Source organism: Ursus maritimus, unplaced genomic scaffold (genome assembly GCF_017311325.1).
Source record: "Ursus maritimus isolate PB19 unplaced genomic scaffold, ASM1731132v1 scaffold_20, whole genome shotgun sequence".
In the NCBI taxonomy this organism is placed as follows: Eukaryota; Metazoa; Chordata; class Mammalia; order Carnivora; family Ursidae; genus Ursus; species Ursus maritimus.
In genome coordinates, this window is record NW_024424453.1 from 51469211 (window position 1) to 51490940 (window position 21730).

A 21730-nucleotide genomic window follows, 5' to 3' on the forward strand; every position below is an offset into this window, starting at 1 on the left:
CACCAGCATGGCTAAAAGGAGTGACCAAGGGGAAGTGTGGGAGGAAATGGGCTCAGAGAGGCAAAGGGAGTGGGGACACACAGAGCATATGGGGTACTGTGAGGCTGTCACAAGGACCTTGGTTTGACTCTGAGATAAAACTCCTGGAGGGCTCTGAACAGAGGAGTGGTGTGACCTGACTTCCATGTCTGAAGGCTCATGCTAGCTGTGATGTGATTGGTCTGTGGAGTATATGTTCAGGGGGAAGCAGGAAGACTGATTAGGAAGCTCTCACAATAATCCAAGAGGCAGCTCCGACCACAGTGGTTGAAGCTGAAGTAGTGAGAAGAGGTCATGTTCTGGATGTGTTTCCAAGGTTATCCCAACAGATTTTGCTCACAGATTGATTGGGTGAGGGGTATTAGGGAAAAAGAGGAGTCAAGGACAGCTGCGAGGATTTTAGGTTCAACAACTGAAAGGGAAGAATTGTCATTCATCGAGATGGGAAAGACCATGGGTGTAGAAGGTTCAGCAGAAAAAAATCCAAATGCTTATTGGATCTTTAAGAAGACGTATTGGACAGCTGGATGCTTAAGTCTTGAAGGAGGGCCAAAGATGCACAGTTAGGATGGACTGGATATGATCACTAGGGAATGAGTGTAGATACAGAAGAGGTCTCACACTTAGGAGTTGCGGGTGAGGAGTAGAAGAGACAACATGACAAAGGTGGTAGGAGGAAAACCAAGAGAGATGGTATCTAAGCGGCCACAGAAGACATGGTCCAAGGAAGGAGTAATCAATTTTGTCAAATGTGGCAGATAGGCCAAAATAACATGAAGAATTAAGATTGGCCACCGGAATTAGCCACCTGGAGGTCACTGGTGATCTCAATAAGAGCTGTGTATGTGCAGTGATAGGGATGAAAGCTTGGATTTGGCTTAAGAAGACGGAGAAGTAGAATAAATGGAAACAGTGAGTACACTCAACTATTTGGAAGAGTTTTCTGTAAAGGGGAGTAGAGAAACAGGATGAGAGCTGGGGATGGGGAGTGGGCTCAAGGCAAATGTTTCCTTTTTTTTTTAATGTTATTTTATTATATTATGTTAGTCACCATACAGTACATCCCTGGTTTCTGATGTAAAGTTCGATGATTCATTAGTTGCGTATAACACCCAGTGCACCATGCAATACGTGCCCTCCTTACTACCCATCACCAGTCTATCCCATTCCCCCCCACCCGAAGCCCTCAGTTTGTTTCTCAGAGTCCATAGTCTCTCTTTTTTTTTTTTAAAGATGGAAATGATCATAGCATATTTGCACAAGCATAGGAAGGATGTACCACAGAGGGAACGATTAATGACATGACAGGGAACAATTGCTGGACGGCCTGAGAACAAATGGAGGGGCTGGCCTCAGCTAGTACAAGGTGAGGAACTAATGCCCACAGCACCAGCATGTTAGTAGGTGGGTGTTAGAGACAAAGCAGAGGTTCCTTTGTGATTGCTTCCATTCTGCTCTGAAAGAGAAGTAGGGTCAAAGACTGGAAAGGGAGAGGAGGAGGGGGGAATGCTTGAGGGGTGAAGAGAAGGAGGGAAATGGCAGCCCAGGAAAGTGGGTGAGTGAGTGCACCATCAGTGGGATGACAAGGGGATGAGGATGATGGGGATGATGACGATTTGAAGATGCACATGAGATGGATGACTATTATGTGACATGAGCTGTGGACAAAACAAATTCACATCGGTAGCCAATCTTTGGCCAACCAGTTAATGGATGATGTGATTAAGCTTATCAGGGTTTATGTAACAGACAGTTGGTATTTTTGGCTGCATCTTGACACCTTCCTGTTCGGGAGGAATCTCAAGAAAGGTGGGAGGGACACATCAGAAGAAAGGGGGTAGGCCCTCCTTCTCCCCTCCTCTTGATAGCTAAAGTGTGGACACCTTACTATATGCAATCATGTGATCTAAGGGTAGTCAGGGTCCTTGGGATGGGGAGCAGACACTGCCAACCAGGGCCATGAATTTTGAGGGATGCACAAAGACACTGGGGCCCTCTGAGATCATCTGAAGTGGCTATAGAGGTGTTGAGAGCCCAGAGGTGGCATCCTGAGCTAAGCCTTGTCTCCCCTATTTCCTGTCCACGTTGGTTCTCCGAGCTTCCTGCCGATGCTCTGAACCAGCCTCTATCCTTACAATCACTCCTTTTCTGCTTAAATAGCCAGCACGCGTTTATTGTTGTTTGCAACCATTAATACAGTGAATAAAGCATGAAAGAGAAGAGAAATATCCAAAATCTCAGTAGGCTCTAATCCTTTGAAATACAGATGGTTGCGGGGGGAGCAACCCTCATTACCCGACCATGAAGAGAAGACCTCACTTTCCTGCACGCCCTGGCGCATCAGCAAGAATAACATGTGCAACGAGGGATCTGATGGCCTTGCTTTTGGAAGCAAGAGCTCTAAGGATCCAAACAAGATGTGAAAAATTAACTTAGAGAAAAGTTTCAAATTCTTGAATGGCCTCCAATAAATTAAGACCCTGACCTCAAGCTATTGTGGCAGTTATTTATTATTGTTGGCCATTTTAATTTTAAACAATTGATGGGTTATTTCTGTCCTCCTGTTTGCTTTTGTAAGATTACAGGAGTAATCCTCGGGCCTTGAGGAGCTATGAGGGCGTGCTAAGCTTGCTTTCTCTTGGGAAGGAATCACGTAAGCACTCGAAAAGAGCCCAGTCACGTCAGAAAGTATCCACAGTTTCCAAACGAAACATAAAGAGACGATACAGAAAAGCCCAGGACTGTGGGGTAGGGAGCTGCCTCCTCCTTCCAATTTTGTTGTTTGTGATCAGCCTCCCTTCCTCACATGTACATGGCAAGGGAGCAGGCTGTCTAACCTTCTCCAGCACCCAGAACTCGGGCCTCTGTCACTTAATCAGGCAGCAAGGTCATTCCTGGGCTTTCAGAGTCAAGTGATTCTAACAAGGCTCCACGATGAAGGGAAGTCAGGCGCCTTCCAGGGCGGAATGTGAACTCAGACTTCTTTAAAAAGGGGCACCTCAAAGCTGTTTTTGCTCTTTCTCCACAGTTGAAGACCTATGTATGAAACAGTACGTCCCTGCTTCCAAAGCTATTCTTAGAAATGTAATTTGCCTGGTGCTGGGTGCTTTGAAACATGTCATCTTTCTGAAACCTTACAACACCGTGAGCCGTTCCTGACGTTAGTCCCATTTTTAGAGGCGAGGAGATGGAGAAGCAGAGATAAGGTGGCTGGACAAGGAGCACCGTCTATGCCTTCAAAGCCCTGCCCCCACCATCATGGACCCCTTTTGATCTCCCTCCTGGGGAAAATAAATCCCCTTATTATGAGCCCCTCCAGTCCCATGTGCTCCGCCAACCCTTCACAGTACTTACGAAGGTTGGGATGACACATTTATTTGTGTGGTTATTTGATTAAGAAACTTCTCTTTCCTATTAAAACTAAGCCCCAGGGGGCAAAGCCCCTGGTCTGGTTCTGTTCATCAATGAGCCCTCGGTGACAGACTTGTGCCAGGCACATGGTAGGTGTTCAGTGAACCCTTACGAATGGATGAACGAACATGCCCAACATCCCCACAACAGTTCATCAGCTCAACCTTTGTATTTTACAGTTGAAGACCATGAGCCCACCCCCTCCCCCCACCCAAAGGGGAACCCACTTTGTTCAAGGTCACTGAGCCATGGAGGGGCTGAACCGGAGGAGTGCCCAAGTTCATGCCCAACTTCCTTTGGCATGAAGGTTGTCTGAGCCACAGCTCTTAGGTAAAGTCCATCTCAGTTGGGATGGGCTTTGGGAAGAAAAATCTTTTAATGACATCTGAGAAGAACAGAACTCCACGGAGACCAACCTCTTTTTCAGGACTGAAAGAGTAAGATAATCGGGCATAGAGGTTTTTGCCAACCATCCCACTGGTGCTTACTTATTAAAGAACTACCTTTCTAATTCTCAGAGAATTTCATTCCCTGAGAAATTTTCCCATTAATTCTAAGTTGCTTGTGCTATCTTTTAAATGGGTCATATTACTTTGTACACCCCACACTGGTGTATTTTTACATGAAAAGTGTCACTAACAGTCAACATACGATACAAGTTGCATAGTTTCTAGAAAGTGCATCCGACAGCACACATACAGCCCGCTGGAAATATACTGCTCATTTGTTATAAAAAATAACAAATATAACTGCCCTAATATATCTAATAGCAGTTGTTTTTGGAATATGTTGGGCTTATATTTAAGTTTAGTGCTGATTCGATGTTGCCACTGCCGTGTTGGCCGCTGTGCAGTGCCCACTGCAGAACCCGTCCTCTGACCTCACTCATCACCGTGCCTTCAGAGAGTGTACCACTCAGAAGCCCTCACTGGGGAGATGCAACACGTTTCTACGCCAACCATCACATGCTGAACGGCTGAGGCCACCGAAGGAGATTCTTTCCCCTCTACAGTCTCGCAAGCAATTTTATGCGGATAATTTTTTGAGAAGATGCTAAGGGAAGAAACTGAAGTAGCTCAATGGTGTTTAATAATTAATGATCCATTGGACCATTTCAGATTTTCCCTAAGTCTTCAAGATAAAAGCTGTGACCTTGTGTAAATAATTTGCGGTTATAATCTACCTTCCATAAAATGTAATACTTTTATTTTCTTTTGCTGCCAGCTTCAATCTAGCCTGAGCAAAGGATGCTAATGCAGGAGTTAATCAAACACACTCTGGTGAACTGTATTTGAGTTTTAAAGACTTGTCATGCTGTTATTATTACTGATGATATATTTGCCACCCACAGCAGTCTGGTAATGACAACTAGGATAATAGTACAGGGCAGCCAAATCCATCCATATTTTTTCTTCCCACCTTCATTCTTTTGTTTCCCCCATTCTCCCTCCCCTCCTTCTAGTCATTTATCAGTCCATCCACTGCTTTTTAAAACCACCATCTCGACTTAGGTGCCCGGGATACAGGTCTCAGACCCCTAGGAGTTCACAGTCTAATGAAGGAGGCGAACATGTAAGGCATAAGTTGACATCAACATGTGTGAAGTGCTGACCCAGAGGGATGGAGAAACATCCCTAGGAGGTCCCTTATGCTATGAGAGCACAAAGAAGGGATTCTTCAGGGGCAGTGGGGGAAGGGCGGGGAGTATTTGGCAAGGTATTACTGAGGGGGTGAACCATGAGTCCCACAATAATGGGATGACAGCCCTGTCGACAAAACTGTTGCTAAGCCTGATTATACACACACACACACACACACACACACAGAGGCAATCCTTAGTTTTTCCGTTCATGGAAATCATATTAAAAAGGATATTGTGAAGCAGATCATATTCTCCCCTAGGACAAATGTCAAAATTTGGGGCAGCATTCCTGAGTAAGGATCCAGCATCCAACGAATCACATATGCCCTCAACACTGTGTCATAAAAGCAAGGATAGAAATTATAGCCACTGCAATCTACAATCGCACACAATGCTTCCTATTCTTAAAAATGGGCAGACAGCATAAAATCAGAAATGGAACAGGACAGCTGGATGGGGGTTCGCTTGAGTCATCATTTTGCAGTTAAAGGCCAGAGAGTGAATTGCGTCCCTGCGGCCACTCAGCAGACAGCGGCGAAGCCAGGCAGCCCTCCCAACTCCCGTGGGAGGTCTGGTGTTTCTTCCTCTGTTCCCAGTGTTCTTAAAGTACAGAAACATGCAATTAAACAGACTAAAATTCACATAAAGCTTATTTGGCTATAATAAGATGAGAAATAAAATTGTGTTTCACTTCCTAGCATTTGGAATATTTAGAATATCAGGAGGCATCATCTCTTTACAAAAGCTATCTGAAATGCTTATTTTCCTCTTGATAGTTTTCCTTGAAATTGGTGGAGGTGTTCAGAATGATTCTGAATGCCTTCAGCAGCTCAGTTGGGCAACCTCCTTCTTGGCACTTTGTTGACAACTCTCAGAATTTTTCAACTATTAGAGCTTAAAATCACAAACATGAAAAAACTGTAAAACCACAGTTGCTCATCTGGTATCTTTCTAGAAGGGATATGCACAAAAATACCAAATAAATTGATTAAAATGTGAGGGACATATACCACAAAGCTGATAAGATGAGTCATGCCAAAGAAAAAAACAACAGAATAAAGTACAAAAAAATTTCAGAGGAAAGAAATCACTGTAGACTGAAGTTATCCTAAGAGGTTCCTGAGAGAGGTGGGAATTGAGCCCCACCTCAAAGAATGAGGAGCACAGGGGTGGAAACAGGTAGTAGATTTCAGATACAGAAGAAAATAAACAACAGGTGAAAGGATGGAGGTGACTCCAACAATATGGAAAGGAACAGGAAAAACACATTCTTAGTAGTAAGATGAGTGGGAAGCAAGAAGATGTAGGATGCATCCAGATTCCTGTGAATCTCAATGTCCCAGTTTTGGGTTGATCCTCCAGACCATGAACTTAACCGTGTTATCTTAAGTCACCAAAGCCAGGCAGTATTGCAAGCAATTAGTAAATAATAAGGGACCAGAGTGAAAGTATTACAAAATGCAGTAGGCTATAGGTGGTTCTATCTTGTCCGCTAAGGTCTTATCACTGAAGTCTGAAATTCCATCTGCCAGCATCCCCGTCTTTTGCTGGAGGACTTTTCTTGGCAGGCCGGCAGAGTGCCAAGGAATAAAGTCCCTGACAGCCCTGGAGCAGCCCTCAACCAATGACTGATGGTGACTGGGGTATAATTACCTCGGCTCCCTCGCCTACTGGGTGCAACAACCCTGAAGTTCATGTTCTAGGCCTGTGCCGTCTAACACAGTGGGCACTAGTCACATGTGGCTTCAAAGCACTTGCAATGTGGCAGCTCTGAATTAAGTATAAAATACGTATCTAGTTCCTAAGACTTAGCACAATAAAATAAAAAAGGGTGTAAAAACCTCCATCATTTTCATATTAATTACATTTAAATGATTTATTAAATACGTTAAATGGCATTTGCTTCAACCATTTGTTTCACTTTAATTCTTCAGTGTAACTACTGGAAATTTTTTAACTGAATATGTGGCTTTCATTATATCTCTACTGGCCAGGACCATCCTAGACTTTCAGTAAATTCTATGTATCTTACTTTTAACAATGTGGTTGATTTTTGATTCATCTTCAGTGGTACATATTTGTTCATGTTACTTGCAAAGTAACAGTCTAGGGAAAATAAAGTACATTTGGGTGAAAATAAAATTATTTTAAAAAATGAAATTGATAATACTTAGTTCCTGAAACCCACTTGCTTGTAAAATGCCATAATAAACATTATGAGATATCAGAAAAAGCCATTCCACATGTGCACTTTTTTCCGTCACAGAGTAATTTGGAGTTTCACCAAAATCGGATGCCCAAAGTTGTACTCGGTGCAGCTAAGCCTCACTGGTTACGTGCGACGTGGTGGGAGACCGTGAAGCCAGCCAGGTGGACCTCGGCAATCAGGCAGGTCTCAGCCTGGCTCTCTCAGAGGCAGACCCTGAGGCAAGTCTGAGAACAAACAATTCATATATGCAGGAGGTGATCCCCGAAAACACCAGTAGGTGAGAGATGGAGTGAGACATGGAAGGAGAGGCAACCAAAAAAGGTTGTGATATCAAGTCCATCACCCCTGTGGGCACCTGCAGCTTCATCCTGCCGGGGTTACTGGGGACACTTACAGAATGTTCACCTCAGAGTCATCCCATGGGCAAGGTGAGGGAAGTATTTACCTGTGATTCCCACAGGCCATGGGTCAAGGGCTGCGGCTGGGAGGGAGGGTCTCTCCCCAGCCTCAGCCTGTTACCTGGTGGGCAAAGCAGGCAGAAGCGGGCACTGTTACACACGGCCTGCTGGGGGGCTTACTCCAGCTCTGTGGGTGGAAGCCTGACCCGGTGAGTGAGGCCTGTCGCTGGCAGACCAGCTCAGTTAATCTTACCTGTGAATGTCTGGCAGGGGCCCAAGGCCCTGGAGAAACCCCACCCCACCCCACCCCTTGCGATCACCGCCCTGCTCGCTTCCTTTCCTGAGCCACTGTTATTAGGATACATCTCAGGGGCCACAGGCTCCACTTCCACTGATGGTTCCAGCCCATGCAGGTGAGTGAACACACCCCTCACCCGGGGCCGACCTCGGGGCGTTACGCCAGGGGCGCTGTCCTAGTTGTGTTCAAGGCAGCTGCGCCAATCCTGTAGAGGTTTTTAACTATTTTGAATATTGCCCCTGCCCTAAACCAGTCAGTACCCATTAGGGTAAAACAAACAGGACACCACTCTTGTGAAATCCAAGGGGTATATATTTCTGAGCTACCCTACTGCAATCCACTTTGGAGAGCATGACCAGGGACCAATTTGAGAGGGTCTCGATGACAACAGATAAAGTTCTGAGGCCACCTCTGCAGGGCATGTGCTCTGTGGGGGACTCACCTCAGCTTCCCAGCCTGGGAAGCCAGCTGTTGATACTTCTAAGGCACAACAGGGTTCACACCATTTTGCCCCAGAATGTAGTTAAGGTGATAAGTCCTCAGCCTCTGTTCACCTCTAGGGGCTGTGAGCTCTTACAGTCCAGCCTACCGCTGCTTCTGAGTGTTATGCCAAAGCCCCCTAGATTTGTCACTGAAGTGTTTGCATTCGAAGAGCCAGACTGGAGGCCTCTCCTCTGTGACACAGGCAACCCCTCTATAGAGAGAATTAGGGATCTAGACCAAACAATATGAAAACCCATTCTCAAGCCGCCAACATTTCTATGTCTCCGAAGAATGAAGCTGTCAACCTCAGCCTTTATAGGTAAGATGCCAGGACGAATGCCCTCACCAAATACTATATACACTGAGTGTTGTGCACTGTGTTTTCAGACTCTTGATCCCTTTCTCTCAGCTTGTAATAAGCCGGAGAAGCTATCCTTTTCCCAAGATGGTCATTCTCATGTAACAGAACTCTGGACAAGGAAACCAGGAAGTCCAGCAAGGGACTACGAAGGAGTAAGTTCTCATGGAATGTTCTAGTATCAGCTCTGAAATTTCTCTTTCCAACAGGGATGGGAAATTGTTTTGATTTGCTGGCTTATTTTAGTTAGTGACTGCCTATTTCTTTGGATTCCTGTAGATCTCATTGATAAGTTAGAGTTCAAATATCAATTTTCACTGCTGTGAAAAAACACTAAAGTTTCCTGATTTATAAGTTTCTAGCTACTGTGGCAAATATGAATTTATTTTACTAAAAAAAATCACCAAGAAATATATTCAAAAAGTATATGTATCAAAAAGGTACAATCCTAAATATATTTAAGAAATCAAATCTCACCTTGTTTTATATTTTGATCTACTCTAGGATGATAGGAGTTGTTACTTCTGCCTGAGGGTTAGGCTTATCCTGTGGGGATCCTGCAGCCGGCCCCACATAAACCCAGGCCTCGGGCAACCTCCTGCCGTTTACAGCCTCAGCCCTGAACCACCCGGCCTAACCCATTTGATGTTCCTCAGGCCGACCTGCTCAAGATCCTTTCATTTCACAGCCTACAACACGTTTTGCTTTCAAACTCAGTGCCACATCTGGGAGCAGCCCGCTTCAAAGCTATCCGTGCCCTACCTCTGCCACCACTCAGCCTCTCCTCCAGCTGTCCCACTTGGTCTCCCTGGACACGCACCGCAGTCGTCTGTCTGGGCTGCGGCTGCATGCCTCGGCTGATGCACTTACACGGCTTGTCCCACACCCCTCCCAGCAGCTATGTCGACATGGGCCTACTTTCAAATACACTTAAGAAAATCTAAACAGCAACTGTCTACTTTAATTTCTTCTTTCATTTTAAATCCATAACTTTAAGTGGTTTTAGTATTCATATTATTTATATTCTCAAATGCAGCATCCACCAGAAACACTATCATCACACAACACACTCTATGGATGTAGGTTTTAAACTTCTCCCAAAGCAGGTTATCATGCCGTATAGTTTGAGACGTGCCTCACATCTCACCATGCTTTATAAACCCCTTCTAATCGTGCAAAACAGATCCATATGGTTATTAACTCCAGAGAGAGATCATGAGGCACCTCTGTAAGGCACGTCAATTGAAGTTTACAGTGGGTCACCGGAATGATTCCTGGGCCTGACGTTCTGGTTTGAAAACCGCTTATATGAAGCCAGAAATACCTCTATCTCCCTCAAATGTACCCACCTGGACCAGTTTTATGCTCATAAAGTGAGAGAAAAGCATTTACTGAGGTGATCTGAGCCAAAATAGTGGTTTTCCTAGCAACATTCAGATAATTAACGTAAATATGTGGTACTTTAAAAAAAATAACATGCCTATATCCTGACTTTGCTAGCATCAATTCGGTCCTAGATCTGGCTCATTTAATAACTCATGGAGTGGTAGAATCAGTATTTGCTTCAATGGTCATCCTTTTCCTAACAAGGCAAACACGAAAAGCCAGAGGGTCCGCCCTCCCCCTCCCCCATCTGTTTAACTGTGAAAAGAACTGCTGGTTCTCAGCTAACAGAGGAATTCAAATCCTCATCAGCCTTTACTTTAGTAGTTTCTGGAATCACTAAATCTTAGGACATCTGGAACAAATCAGGTCCACTCACTGTAACAACTGGATTAAAGACAAAGAATATTTTGCCGGGGGCGGGGGGCAGGGAGGGCACAAAGGAATTCCCCAAATCTGCAGGCTGCTTAGAGGTCTGATGTCATAAGACAGGATGGTGTGCAGCGATGTATCACTCGACCCAGCAGTGGCATGGTGCCACCCTGTACCACACATCAGCTGCTCCTGAAACCTGGCCACCACATGCTCAAAATGCAAAAATCTGATCTGCATTTCATGGAAGCTGGCAGGCCAGATAACTCAAGAGAACCCAAATCAGCAGGGCCACTGTGGTCCCCTGACAAGGAAGTCGGTCATGGCCATAATTTTTCCCTGCTTCAACCTCAAGAAGCCAATGGGGGACATAAATGGTCACAGACAATAAAACGTGTTGAAATTACAAGCCTTCCCGGTTTGGAACCGTTTTTCCTGTGAGGTGAGGAGTCATAGGAGCAAGAAGAAAAGAGCTCTCCTTTCTGGGTCTCTGGAGCTCCTTGAAGGTAGAAACAGGAAAACACGGCAGACACAGCAGGTCGAACAACCATGAGTGTGCCCATCTGTCCACACAGTGGCTACCACATTCACCCCCAGCCCAGTTTCTCTGCTTTGGGCCTGAAGCACTCATTTCCTGGAGCTCATCAAAGCTCTGATGGACAGTTACCTGTGTCTTTAATAAACCAAGAACAAGGAACGAATGTATACTTTTCAATCAGTATATTACAGACCCTAAGAGTCAGAAAGTCAGGGAAACACTTCCTTCAGTTCTTTCAAAGTTTGGTCTTACATTAAAAAAAGAAAAATATAACATGACAATGGCTTTATAATGAAATCCCAGTTCTGCATATTATAATAAAAATCTTCTGTCTACTCCTGCCAACAAAGCAAAACATTTACTTCTCCAGAATGTATCTTTTCCCATAATCAGGAAAAATTTCTGAACAGGGTAAAGTTTTAGCCTGTTTTTGTGTCACCAGATACTCTTGGTGGTCTCCTGAAATGAATGGCCCCCTTATCAAAATAGTGTTTTAAAATCCATAAAATGAAAAATCAGATTACAAAGAAACCAATCACACAAAAGTATAATAACATTTTAAAATGTATGGTTTAGTAATATGTGTTCTTTCTTTTATGACATTAAGTAATAACATTTGGTGGTGGGTCTAGTAACTACCATAACTTCGAAGTAGGGATGAATGTACATGATATTTTGAAACATCTGCAACATTGTAACTTGATAGGAAAACATCAGTGATTTCTATGTGTGACAGTCGGAGGTCCTGCTAATATTCCTATGCTTTGTTGTCTACATTCATGACTGAATAAAATGCTACATTTCAGTTTGAAGTGAGTGAAAACAAAAATTGTTTTCCTACCCAAGTTCACAGACTCTCTGAACTCTATGCACAGATCACTAAGGGGATGTGGACCCAGGTTAGAGCCTCTGTCCTCTGGGAAGGGGAGGGAGAGGGGCTGGTTTAATGACGGGAAGGAGAGGCCATGCTGTGGGAGAAAGGAAAGACAAGAATGTCATTTCTGAAAGGTGAATAATAAGATATTTGCAATTGCTGTGGATTTCCTTCACCTCGATTCCACTGTCCCTGGACTAACAACAACCCATCTTTAAAACTGATGAACCTGGGGAGTCAGGCCAAGGAGGTGCATATGAGAATCTTCTCCTTCTCAGCTTAGAAGGTTAAATTGTTTGTGTTCTTCCACACCAGGAAAAAGAAACAAAAGGGACAATTAAAAAATTCATTTTTCATTTTTTCTTGAAGAAACACAACTATTGACCGAAACAATGGCATTCAACTCTTGTTCAAATTTCATTATCATAGAAAACATTCTAAAAAACAGCCCAGTACCCCTGGCAAGGAAGGCTGATTACTCCACCTGAGTATCATGCATTCCCTCATGTACAAAAGCTGGTAACTGCTTTCAGTCCCCCACCCAACAGGACCTTTGCAGTGAAAGCCATCTCTCACCAGGGCACCCACTCTCCTTTTATCCCTTGTGTCTGCAGAGCCCTCTTTAAAAACAAAGTCCCAGGGAGGAGGCAACCAGAAGTAATCCTAAAGACACAAAATCCTGGGGCGCCTGGTGGTTTGGTCAGTTGAGCTTCCAACTCTTGGTTTTGGGTCAGGTCATGACCTCACGACCCTGAGATCAGCTCGGAGTCTGCTTGAGATTCTCTCTCTCCCTCAGCCCCTTCCCCTGCTCACGTGTTCTCTTAAATAGGTAAATGGATGGATGGATGGATGGATGGATGGATGGATGGATGGATGAATGACACAAAATCCTTCTCACCACCTGAAGGGACCTCCTACACATCATTCAAAGGGCCTGGTTTTTAGAAACCAAAAAACCCCTCCAATTCCAAGAGGGCAGATGAAAAGTCCATTGGCAACTGTTTTCCCCCACTGATACCTGCTAAATGCGTTGGATTTAGTTTCCTCTCAAAACTCACATTCCTAAAAAAAGAATCAGACTGCCAGGAGATCCAAGAAGGAACAAAAAGGATGTGAGGTCTAAGACATGTAGCCTCTCAGGTCCGTCTCCCTGGAAGCAGTCTCTGCTGGGGGTCCAGATGGTTTATCAAGGGATGCGAGGCGGAGCAAGGGGCCTTGGAAGGAGGATGGGGCAGGGAAGATGCTGAGCAAGACTGCGGTCTCGGGTAGAGTCGCCTAATTCACATGGGCTTTCTGGAGCACAAACCGCAGCACGGATTACCTACACTTGAGACAAGGGGCTGGCTTTTTGTCATTGGCTGGGAGCCACCCCGTGGTGGGGGTAACCTCCCAGGCAAGGTGACTCCTATGAGCGAGGGCCATTCTCCAGACCAGAGGAGGGGAAGCTGCGAGCCCCTAGCAGCCAGCACCAGCGGCAGTGGGCACCTGGCGCCTGCACAGTAAAAAGGGTCTGGGTGTGGCACCAACCGCATCCACCCAGCCTTGCCGTGTTTGGGTCAAGATCACCTGGCATGGAGTCAGAAAAGCAGGATCATAAAATCTAGAAGTTCTTTACAGCGTACCTCCCTTCTCACAGCAATTTGTGATGAACCGTGACTTACTGGTGGTCCATGTGATACCCAAGTCTGTCACCTTTGGTTATGGGGGAGGGGCCAGTGACCACTGGGGACAAAGCAAAAGGATTATCCCTCCTCAGCCACACTTGTCTTTGGTTTTTCATCTGTGGAGAGCAGCAGGGCCAGAACAAACTTGGGAAAGTTGCTAACGAGGGGGTATGTGCAAGACAACAAGGAAAGTATGTGTGGGAGAAGATTTACTTCGAAAACAAAACAACTGCATGTCCTCGGAATCTGGCTTTTCTTACAGTAACAAAAGTCTGCCCTGGGATGGGTGAGGCTAGTAACAGTGGCAAGAGACCACTGACCCAGCTACAGAATAAACTGCAAGCATCTTAGCGAAGAAATAGCACATGGCTCCTGTCTGCTCTTAACTCAAGACGTGAGGGACCTGGCTGCTACCTTCTCTTCGTAGTTCCTTTTCTTGGTTTAAATGTCCAGGGAGAAGGAAAGTAACAGCCATATCATTTTGACCCTGCTGGAAAGATGCTTACACATAAAACCTCCAGTGGTCAGCTATATTTGGAAGCCAAGGAAAATATTACCAAATAAAATTTTATTAGGTACACCCATGAGGTAGACCCAGACTCCCCAGGTCACTCAGGAGGGAGGTGGGCTATGGGCAGGCATGTTCCCAGCAGCTTCTGCGGTTGCCATGGTTGCCTGAAACCCTGCCTTCAACGTTCCTTTATGGATTCCCCATCCTCTCACCATCCAGATGGAAAATTCCCGTGTCTGCTTGGCAGGGGAAGGCTGTCCCTGAAATCCAGTATTTTTTGGGATAGATTTCTGCTGCTCGTGTTGGGGGCTATGTGTGTCTGAAAATGAAGTGACCTCCCCTCCATGTTTTCAATCTGCCCAACAAGGGAACATGGTCAGTTCCTCAGGTGGTGGCCCACTGTCCCCAACCTCACACTGAGGCTGGTAGGCCATTTAGGAAACTACAAATCAGATCTGCACTGAGATGGGAAGGAAGTTCCTAAAGTCATTTCCACTTGGTTAGGGGCATAGTGGACATCAGAGACAGGCCAGGTTCTCCAAGCTGCTGCCATGGCTATTTAAAGACACAGGCCATGGGTCTAATGGTTGGGACACTGGACTTGGACTCAGGAACCTACCAGCAGGTGTTTTTCCTGCCACTGCCATGTAACTTTCTTTTGGGCCTCAGATAAGTGACTCCAGTTCCCACCTATCAGCTTCCCGTTGCGCACCTGAAATGCTATGGCTCCCAGTACATAATGCAAACCACTAACAATGAGCCCCTGGGAGCTGGGCTTGTTTCTACCCTGCCTGAGTTACTATGTAGGACAACGGAGAGGGCATCACAGAACACCCTCTGTGCTAATCCCCAGCCTGGCTGGAGCCAGGGCTCCAAAGAAACACAGCTACCTGACCTAGCTCCACTCAGGGCTCTCCCAGGATGGTGGAGGAGCCAGAGGGTTTATCCTCTCTGTCGGGGATGTGCTGTGGACACATCCCTTACCTGCCTTTCCTGCTGCCCTCAGGAAAATGGGAACAAAGCTCCCAGCCCTGTACTTGGCTCATGGGTTTGCTCTACAACCAAATGCTCTTCAGCATGTGGGCAATACGTGGTTATGTTGGTTAGAGAAGGGACAAAGGAATCAACAAACGCAATAGAAAATAAAGTTACCATAGTAATGGAAAATGTTGGGTATTTGACAAAACATGGAAAGAAAGCATTCTCAGGAAGTTTTAAAGGGAGTAAGCCTTGGGGTCAAAAGGTGCTATAACGCTCCTGTTAGAAATTCCAGAATACATTCATCAACTGAGATTCTTCACAAAAGTGGGTGTAGCAGACATAATCCATGCCCCTGCCACCCCCCCTCGGATTGTTTCAAATGCTCCTGCTGACTTCCAGCTGCCAGTGTTTGCATCTACGTATCCAAGGATCTTTTTCTAGAACTAGACAAGGCTGCTGTCACAGGCTGGAGGTGCCAGGGAATTAATTGTCCCTACCCTCCCAACTCCAGAGTAGCCCTCAACCAATGACTGAGAGTCAACTACCCCAGTCCCTCCTTCCCTCTGATGCCGTGTGAGGTGTTTTCCACCATTCCTTAGCATCTCCTTGCAGGACGAAGCTGCAGCCATCCACTGTGGTAGCTGGGTATGATGAACTGACTGATGGCGTCTCTCCCTTCACATCCCTTGTCATGTGACATTGCAGCCTCTCCCACCAGGAAGCAGAGTTTATTTCCCCACCTCTTGAATCCCATTGGCCCTGTGACTTTGCTTTGATCAACAGAATGTGACAATGAAACTAGACTTCACGAGTCCTTGTGCACTGCTGTGCTAGGTTTTGGACCCCTGCCCCACAGTAAGAATAAGCCTGGGCTAGCTGGCTAGAGGATGAGAGACCATGTGGAGGCCAGGGGAGGGACTCTGGCCAATGACAAGCCAATCATCACAAACAGAGGCAACTGGCCAAACTGAACTTGGCTGCAGATCCACGAGGGAGCCCAGGAGACCAGAAGACCCAAACAGTTGAGCCCAACCTAAACAGATGATCCACAGAATTAGGAGACAAATAAGCGGTGGTTTTCTCCAACGCATGAAGTTTTGGGGTGACTTGTTATACAGCAGTAAGTAACTGATACACTAGTGTTGCACTGGGATGCAGTAAATTGTCCCTATTTGTTTCCACCAAGCCTGGTTTATCCACAGCCAGTGTTTTGTTACTATTTGTCAAATAAACGATATACTAGCGCTGTGTCACCTCCTCTCAGGTGAGTAGAAGCTAGGCACTCTGGAAGGATACTGCATCCTTCAATACCCCTCCCAGTGTATGAATGTCTCTGCTTGCCTGACTCTGCTGATTACCTTCCCAGGGGCCTAAATCCTACCCTCTGCCTAGGTAACTCCCACAGAAGGACCACCCACATGTCCATTCAGCCTTGATGTGTTCCTGAATGTGGGAGACACACCTGCTGCTTCCCATTAGGGAACCCACATCAGAGCAAAAGCAAAGACTTATTCCGAGAGAGGGGAGTGAAGATGAGCAAGCAATCCTTTGACTCATTTCAAAAACTCCTATTCACTGGACCATTTCATTTTTCTTTCAAGAATACACCCTCGAAAAAACCATTCCTGTTTCCAGAGATTCCAGAAACAGCAACTAAAAAAGCCAGCTGCTCCCAATCAACAGACTTTTGCATTTTTCTTCCAGACCTGGGACAGACAGCGAAGGGAAAAAAACAGTAAATCAAATGGCTAATATTCTGGTCAGGGCACAAGTTTTCCAGGTTTCTGATCAGCTCCTGCTCACCTTCCTTCATAAAATAATAACAATGACGGCGACTTTACCTGTGAGGAAACTGCTGATGTGCCAGCCACATGCTCGAGGTCAAATCTGAGGCCCTCCATGGAGAGGAAAATCCAACCTATCTGGGTTAAGAATGTGTGACTCAATTCAGAGACCACCACCAACCCAGCAGGACAGGCAGCAAATGTCTCCAGAGGGAAAAGCTGTTGAATAGAGTTTCACATGTCTGACAGTTCACGAGGAAGCAGGAGCAGGGATGGATGGAAGCTACCTTGATAATGGACTTTTTAACCCATCCACCTCCTTTCTGGATGGGACTTCTCATACAGAGGAGGACTTTCTCCTCAAGGTCCCCAGCCTTGGTACTTCTGGTTCAGAGCCAGTGGGTATCGGTCCCCGACAGCTACTGAGGCTAGTGCACTGGAGGAGAGCAAGATGCAGAATTAGCCATTCTGGCTTTAATGACTTGAGCCAGTAACCAGGCTTCCCTGAGCGTCTGTATCCTCCCCACTAAAAAGAGTGTAGTAATATTTACTTCTTAGTGTCATTGAGAGGATTAAATGAAAGAATAATGTTAACTCTCATCTGCTGAGTGCCTATTACATGCCAAGCACTTTCAGAAGCACTTAAATGTTTTAATTCATTAAATACTTGGAATAACCTTATAAGGTGTTGCTATCATTTCTCCCGTTTAACAGATGAGGAAACAGGCACAGAGATGTTAAGCAACTTGCCCAAGGCTGCACAGCTGGTAAGACACTACCGTGTGTCTATGTATACTGATGACTCTCTAGGGCATCCAGTGCATGGTAGGGGTCCCGTAGACAGGGGTCTCTTCCCCTTTATCAAACAAGACTTTACCTCTACTGCATGCTGTGCAGTTGATAATTCCGGCCACGTTGCCACTTTTGAGAAGAATAATTTGTTTCAGGTTCTAAATAGTTCTCTGGGTGGAGCGATCTTCCTCTCGAAGGCTGATTTTTCATGGATGGAGCTACCTGTCTCCCAGCCAATGATTTTGGGACATGCACTTCACCCCACACCTCCACTGTGATAATAGCATTGTTAAGGCTACCAACGTAGGACCATTATATGTAGCCGCTAGATGGTTCTTACTTCATAAATATTTTACTGTGTCTTTTCACTTCCCTTAAGAGTTCTTTCATTATTCGGGTTGGCTAGCCAGAAGGCACTGAAATGTTCCACTGATCTCCTATGGGAGGCATCAAAAAAATATATATGTATTTTTAGATCAACTGCCATAGTCTACATTGTTTTTTCTTTATCTTAATCACGTGATGTAGTCTTAGATACTGTTAAGTATTCAGACAGACAAAACAAAACATAGTCGCATCACTTTACAAATGGGAGTTTTCAGTTCTCTTTAATAGAAACAATCCAAACACCTTCATCCCTGTCCCTGGACATTTTGGAAATGGCGTGTTTTGGAAATGGGCTCAAGCCCATTAAAGACTGTGAACCTTTAATTAAAGAGTTGATTGTTTTAAGAGACAACAGGCCTGCCAGAATTCATGCTCTCTGGAGAGAAAAATCAAAACATCCATGAGTCCCTGTCACAGATAGCATTTCCTGGCTTGATCCCCGGCCACTCTGGGCGACCCAATCACTCCCAGATGTCTTTCCCTCTGTCTTCTCCAGACAATGCCTCCTCAGTCTGATGGGTACTTGGCTGCTTCCAGCCACAACACCTTGTCCTGCACTGTCTACCCCAGTCATCGGAGGGATCTTTCCTCTTACCACTTGGCTTCAACTTTTCAGTACAGTGGGTCACAGCTAACATGAGAGCTAGGTTCCAGAGACATTATGAAAGGCAAAAGTCATGTCCAAATTGCCCTTTTGAAGTCCTTGGGGAGGCACCATGGTGCAGATCAACACATCTCATAAGTCCAATGCTGCCAAGGGTGCTCCTGTGCCAGGACAAAGGGACTCCGTGCACCTGTGACACAGACTAGGAAATGAGGTGGATGGGGAACAGCCGACTCAAAACACAAGCTTTCTCTGAGTGCAAGAGAGGACCAGAGGACCCACACCGCGTCACTCTCTCTCAGTCCTGCCTCATCTCTCACCATGTGCTCCTGACCCCCTCTCCTTCATTCCAGACACCTGCAGATCTTCATAGGCATCAGCCCTCCACACCTCCATGCTTCTGCTCACATTTTCCCTCTGCCCAGAATACCTGCATCCTGCTCCTCACGCCCCTTCATTCCTCCTCCTGGAAGCCGTTCCCGGGCCCTATAATGACCCATCTACCTCTCTTCTAGCCCAGACCAGGTGGTGCCACCGCCACCCAGCTGCCCTCTCCCACCTACACTATGCATGCCGGGAAAGCAGGGCACACACACCGTTCGTTTCTGCAGCATGGTGCCAGTGTTTCCCTGACGAGCAATCACGGGATGTGCATCCCACCCGGGGCAATCATGGCTCAATAGAGCTCAGTGATAAACCAGAGCAGCTCAGTTCTGGTTCCAGCAACTAAGCTTTTGTCAACCAAATTCAGACCCCGGCTTCTAGGAGCAGTTTACTGACTGTGCCTTCTCTCACTTTGTGCCTGGCTCTACATGAAGGTCTGGGGAAATCCGACGTACCCGAAACCACCATTTGGTTTTGTATCTCTCCCCATCCAACTACCAATTACGGTTTCTCTGATGACTCCTTTGGGGACAGCTATGGGCCCAAGATACAATGAAGATTTAATGGGGGATCCAGACAAAAGGCTGTTTTGAGAGACCAGGGGGCCTCCTGGGAAATAACTCATCCTAAGGAGAGGATCATAGCTGTCATCCAAGGACACCACTTCTGAGATTCAGAAAATCCTTTGGGGTGCCTGGGTGGCTCAGTCGTTAAGTGTCTGCCTTCGGCTCAGGGCGTGATCCCAGCGTTCTGGGATCGAGCCCCACATCAGGCTCCTCTGCTGGGAGCCTGCTTCTTCCTCTCCCACTCCCCCTGCGTGTCTCTCTCTCACTGGCTGTCTCTCTCACTGGCTGTCTCTGTGTCAAATAAATAAATAAAAATCTTCAAAAAAAAAAAAAACAGATTCAGAAAATCCTCTTACCCAGTCTCTAGGTCTCATGTCTGAGTCGAGGATGATGGAATTACCAGAAAGGCTGAAATAACCCTGAAAACTATAAGGTATCAGGAAAGAGAGCTGCCCTCTTCTTCATGTGGTAGAGCAGACTGACTGCCTTATAGGTCTCAATTCACCCCTGCGTGAACTTATGTCCTCTGCTGTGTGACTTTGCAGTTCCTCTCATTAAGGGGGCACAGAATATTTTCCTGTCTCCTGACTTTGGGGTCAGTCATATGACTTTCTATGACCAATAGAGTAAGGCTCAAGTAAGAGTGCACCAGGTCTGAGCTGAGACCTTAAGGCTTATTGTGTGTTTCTGCTTGCCCTTTGTGCTGTCACCAAGTCATGAGAAGAATATGCCCGTGCTAGCCGAGTGGTTCCAGCAGGACAATGAAAGACACATGAAGCAGAACTAAACTGGCTTACCGGAACCTAGCCGAGATCAACCTACCCTCTGCTGAACCCCAGATGCATGGGTAAGTCAGCCAAGGTCCAGCTGAACCCAGCCTGGACTAGCCAACCCTCAGTCAACCCGCAGATCCACGAGAGTAGATGATTGCTGTTTCCAGCCATTGAGTTTTGTGGTGCTTTGTCATGCAGCATTTTTCTGTGGCTATAGCTAGCTGATACATATGGGGGTCCGGGTCCTGGCCACCATACCAGTTCTCAAATTATCAATTACTGGGCCCACAGAGCAGAACTCATTCTGATCAGCACTCCTGAGGGGCAGTGGAGGCAGTTTTAACCACAAGGTGCCTTACTGACCATGAGCCTTGGGTTATATATCTTAATACATGAAAAGCACAATTGAACAGTGATAAACTTGACTATGTCCATTAATGGGCAGCAAGAACATCAGGACTTCTCTAACCTAATATTTAACCTTGGAGTGAGTGAACATTTTCCCAACACACAAAGTTTTCTGATCCAAAACAAATTTCAAACATTTACTGTCTGCCTCAAGACAAAAAAAAAAAAAATTGTATTTTTGTTTTATGTTACTTTGTCCCTAAGACACTTTTTGGAAGACCTACTTAAAACTAAAAGTAATGACCTGATAATTTATGAACTTTCTTTAGAACTGGTTTCTCTAATAACCCCAGGAACTTCTTATGTCAAAAAATTCCGATATCCACTTCATTTGTTTGAAGTCGTCTTCTAAGCTTGGCAAAACATATACCACTTTAATCTACCACTTTTGTCCTAAGTCAAAGTGATGCTAATTAACATTTAAGTGTCTTGGAGGAGTATTTGGGCATGTGTGTGTGTGGGGGGGGGGGGTGTTACATCACCTTTTGCCCAATAAATGAAAACAAAAGAAAAAGAATTTAGAATTACTTTCCTTTGATGAATAATAGATTATTTATCAACATAAGTAAGTGTTCCAGTGCAGCCACTGGTTCATGATGGGATACTTCTTATATCCCACCCAAACGTAACTCGCATGCTTACAAATAAGGGACATAATATGGCGTTTGGAGAATAACTCTCAAAAGTGAGGATGGTTTTTGAGGAATGGAAATAAATGTATAGAGAGACTTTCTGGCCCCCAGGCTAAAACAATCTTTCAGAAAGAACTGTCTTGAAAGGAAACCATTCTCTGAAATGTGGCCAAATGGTTCAGGCCAGCACCTTCATCCTACAAGACACCTAGAAGAAAAGGCTGGCAGAGAGGAAACAG

General features: G+C 45.6%; 1 protein-coding gene across 2 annotated transcripts in view; it reads right to left on the reverse strand.

Annotated features, from left to right (window-relative positions):
• Window positions 1-21730, reverse strand: part of ITGA9 (integrin subunit alpha 9) — a 326219-nt gene that overhangs the window by 124851 nt on the left and 179638 nt on the right. The window lies entirely within an intron of this gene.